The sequence below is a fragment of the Falco naumanni genome, chromosome W (assembly GCF_017639655.2).
Source record: "Falco naumanni isolate bFalNau1 chromosome W, bFalNau1.pat, whole genome shotgun sequence".
In the NCBI taxonomy this organism is placed as follows: domain Eukaryota; kingdom Metazoa; phylum Chordata; class Aves; order Falconiformes; family Falconidae; genus Falco; species Falco naumanni.
The window spans coordinates 18932869-18937510 of record NC_054079.1 but is presented as its reverse complement, the minus strand read 5'-3'; positions in this window follow the sequence as shown (position 1 = coordinate 18937510).

Here is a 4642-nt window from a genome sequence, read left to right as displayed (position 1 = left end):
TTTTCACTGCTGATAAAGAGAGAGACATAACCCCCAGAAGAGCAAAGTGTGTTTGTTATTGACCCTCGCCTCGAAAGTGTATGAAGAGGGATCAGCTCTGTTTGTTTGTACCCGGTAATGATGTCAGGAAATGGTTTTTTCCCAAGTCTGGTTTTATCCCCTTTGTTGGAAGTGCCTTTGGTGAGTCTCACACCTTGGTGCTGTTAGCAAAACAATTAGGTTAACAGTGCCTTGGCTCCAACTGTCTGTCAAGGGCTGAATTGCAATGCAAATTAACTCGGCTTTAGCTCTTCAAAGACAGCTGGGTTCAGGAAAGGTCCTCCGAAACCTCCATGAGAATTGAGGTCTAGGGGTGGGGAGTGTGGGCTCGGTGGGATTTTACATGCAGGACCTGATGTGTTTCGCATGGGGGATGCAATACATTATACGTTATACAAATATGTTATAGAAACCCTTTCAGCACTTAAAGGGGGCTTAGAAGAAAAACAGGGACAGTTTTTAGCAGGTCCTGTAGTGCTAGGACAGGGGGAATGGTTTTAAACTAGAAGAGGAGAGAGTCAGACTAGATATAGGGAAGAAATTATTTATGCTGAGGGTGGTGAGGCACTGGCACAGGCTGCCCAGAGAGGTGCCCGATGCCCCATCCCTGGCAACATCCAAGGCCAGGCTGGACGGGGCTCTGAGCAACCTGATCCAGTTGAAGATGTCCCTGCTCATGGCAGGGAGTTGGACTGGAGGGACTTTGAAGGTCCCTTCCAACCCAAACCGTTCTGTGATTCAAACCGATTTCATTCTTTCTCATGGGTTAGCAGTGACCTTTTGGGACAGGTTTCTGGTCCCTGCCCACACGCAGGCTGTGGGTATCACCCCACCCCCTTTCAGAGCATCCCCCCAACCCAGGTACCAATGCCCATTTTTATCAGCTTCATTATGCTTATTACTCTATTTTCCATATGGGCACATACATATGGTCTGTTTAAACAAGTTTGCAGGGTTAATTAGAAAGCAGTTTTTTATTGGTTATTTAATATTTAGCACTTTGGGAGTAATTTTCACCTGTGGAGATTACTAAGACAGGCAAGCGCTGGTGGCCCAGCTGTACCGATGGGCAACCAGAGGTGCCAAAGCCCAGGTCCCTACTCACGGGGAAAGGGATGTGCCTGAGGTCACCTAGAGCACCTATGGCAGGACCAAAACAAATGGATTATGAACTCCCAGACCCCACTCCTAGCCTCCACCCATTCCCAGCATACATCACATTATACTTTTTGTCACTGTTCACAAGAGTAAAGCGAGCGCAGTCATCAAGACATTGGTGAGGCAAGAGGAACCGCAATGGGTAAAAACCCTAAAGACATTGATGTCATTTACAACAGCCTGGAAAGTTTTAAAATTTAAAATGCATACATTAAAGTGCATGTCCAGTGTGGTTTTCACCAGTGGGCAGGGGAATGAGAAAGAAACTTTTTTTTTTTTTAATTTTCCCTATCAATTTACCATATGCGTCACAGTGGAAAAGGGATTGAGATTCTCTAAGGAAATGAGGAAATCGGCCTCAGTGTCCGTGAGGTCACTCCAGAGGCTGATGAACAAGATGTTAAACTAAAAATGTTACCAAATTTCCATTTTTTCAGGATGCAGGAGTGACAGTTTCAAAAGCAATGGGATTTTCTTGCAGGTATGGCAGAGCCAGACGCTGATGCTGCTCTGCCTTGGCACCCTTCTCTGTCACCCCAAGACCAGATGGCTTGTGCCCCGGGCACCTGCAGCTCATATGAGCACCGAAACGGCCTCGGCGGTGGCATCAGCAACCGCAGAATTTGATGGGCTGTTTATTTGGAGGTGAAACGAGGAGTCCACCTCCTTCCCCAGACTCCAGTTTCATAACAAACCTTCCTAAATTATTCTCTTAGATGCCAGCAAATAATGTCCTTCCCCTCCTCCTCTTTTTTTTTTTTTTTTCCCCATGCTATTTATCACAAAGCAGATTTTGAGCAGATTTGGGGGCTGGGTATAGCCTCCTTAACATTTAATAAAGCTGCCCCAAAATCTAGCCCCTTTCTAATTTAGCTCCGGATTCTGCAAGTGCCACCAGCAATTCTGGGCCTCTTTGGCCAGGGTCTCCCTGACCTGCTTGTGGGAATATTTGCAAGACCTGGCACTAAAATGATCCCTGCGCTCCTGCCTGCACCAGAGGAGAGCCCACCTCGGGAAGACCCTGCCCTTAGTTTTGTTCCCCCTGTGCTTTATGGCTGGTGTCATGTTGGGTTGGGTGCAATTGTGTTAGAATGGGGTTCGCTTATAGCGGCCATAATTTAGGAAACTCGGCTTCCACTTCCAGTCCAGTAACTGACATAGCCAAGTGACCTTAGGCAACCGAGCCTCCCGCGCTTGAGATATGAGAAAGGAGGTACTCATCTGTGGGATGGGGATGGGGACCCGTGGGTACCCCTGCGCTGGCAAGGCGGGCACTGGGAAGCCCAGCTGGAGCTCCCAGCTTCCCGGCAGACTGCAGCCGGGCTGTACGAGCCACGCAGCCTCTTGGTGGCTCAGTTTCCCCAGCCTCGGCAGGTTCTCGCTGGCAGGCTTCGGCCGGGGATCTGTGGAGCACGCCGGGTGCCAGGAATGATTCCAGCGGGTAGTGCCCGTAACAGGAATAGCCCCAGCGCAGTGTGCTCCTCCTTTTGTGAGAATCGAGTCTACTTGCCCCTCTGTGAAAGACTTTCCCTCCCTTTATAAAAGTGGAAAGTATTATTAGCATTATTCCTTCTTATGCCATGCCCTCTTTCGATGCCCAGAATTATATAGGTGTATTTTTTAAAATTATTATTATTTATTTCTTACTTTTAGGGCTGGAGCGGGTTGAATACCTCGGTATGTGCAGTAGGCTACAGCCTCCCCGGCACACCCGCCCCGCGGGGGCTCCCCCGCGCCTGGCCCACGCGGGGGTGCCCGGGGGCGGTGCTGGGGGGCCGCTCTGCACCCGCCAGCGCTGCGGGGGCAGCACCACGGGGGGCTCCCGGCGTATCCCCGCGGGCGTGGGGGACGGACACGGGGACCCACAACCTTTCAGCAACCCGAGCCGCCGCTTGCGCAAGGCGATTCGAGATAAATATACTACATATATATTTATTTCCGCCCCCCCCCCGGAGCGACAAGGTGTCTAGACGCCCACATGACGGGGCCGGGGCCGGGCCGGGCCGGGGTTGCGCCGCTGCGCACTGCGAGCTGCGCCGGGGGGAGCGGAGGGGGAGCGGAGAGGGGGGCGGGCGCGGCCGAGCGCGCAGGCACTGCGCTGCTGCTGGCTCCGCTCCCGCCGCCCCCCGCTCCGCCGCCGGGGCTCCCCCGCAGCAAGGGAAAAGACGGAGGCGCTGGTGCCGGGGAGTGAGCCTCGCTGCAGCGGGAGGAGGGAAGGAGCAAAAGGAAAAAAAAAAACAAACCAACCAAACAAAAAAACCCCCACAAACAACCCCAAAAACAAACCAACCCAATAAAGGAGGGGGAGGAGGAGGAGGGGGGGGGGGGGGGGGGAAGGAAGGCAGGAAGGAGGAGAGAGGAGGGAAAAAACCCCCAAAACAAAAACAAAAAAACACCGAAGCAGACGCGCCGGCAGCACGGAGAGAGTCGCCGGCGGGCTGCCCCCGCACCCATGTAAGCATCGCCGGGAGCCGCAGTGGGAGAGGCGGCGGCTGACAGCGGCGCGGAGGGGCGCGGAGCGGGGGGCGGGCAGCCCGGCTCGCCCCCGCCGCCAGCACCACGCTGCTGGGGAAGGAGGGGACACAGCCCCACTTTTTTTAATTTTTATTTTTATTCTTTCTTTCTTTTCTAGCAGCCGGATCAAGACTCCTCTGTGTGTGTGTGTGTGGATTAAAACCTTTGGGAAGGAGGAAAAAAAAACCAACCGAAACCAAACCACCCCAAATCCCGCATCAGGACGACCTGGGCTTTAGAAAGGGATACAACACTCTGGATGCGCTGGTTCTTCTCTTTTGTGACAGATGCTTAAACCGATTCCGACGTCCAAATCTTAGGGTTGGTGTTTTGGGTTTTTAAAATTTTTTTAAAGATTTTTTTTTTAAATAAGACCTCGCTTTGCCTTGCTGTTTTATTTCTGTCTTGATTCTGCCCTGCCTCGCATCACCCCCGGCTCTCCCTCCCCTCCGCCCCCCACGCCCCCTCCCCACCGTTGGCGGGTTGATGGGAGCTGCGGTCCCCGGGAGGTCGAGGATTCCCCACGGCTCCAGCCGCGCTCCGCAGCCGCGCAGGGCGGCGCGGCGCCGGCACGCTCAGCCCGCCTCCCCCCGCGCGATGCGCTGAAGTCTGTAGCCGGGCTTTTTATTTTTCTTTTCTTTTTTGGGCAAAGCCAAAGCGACCCGCGGCTCCCCCCCCCCCCCCCTTTTTTTTCCCCCAATCCTTTTAATTTTTTATTTTTAATTTTTATTCTCAGCGGGCAGAGGCGCGGGCCGGCGCAGTCCCCCGCGGGAGGCGGCGGGATCCGCGGCCCCAAGCGCGGAGACTGGCGCATGTCACAGCCCGCCTCGGCCTCACCGCCGCCTTCCCCCCGCCGCCCGCCGCCTGCCGCTGCCCGCCGCCGCCGCCGCCGCGTCTCGGCTCCCGGCCCCTTCATGCGCGGCGGACGACA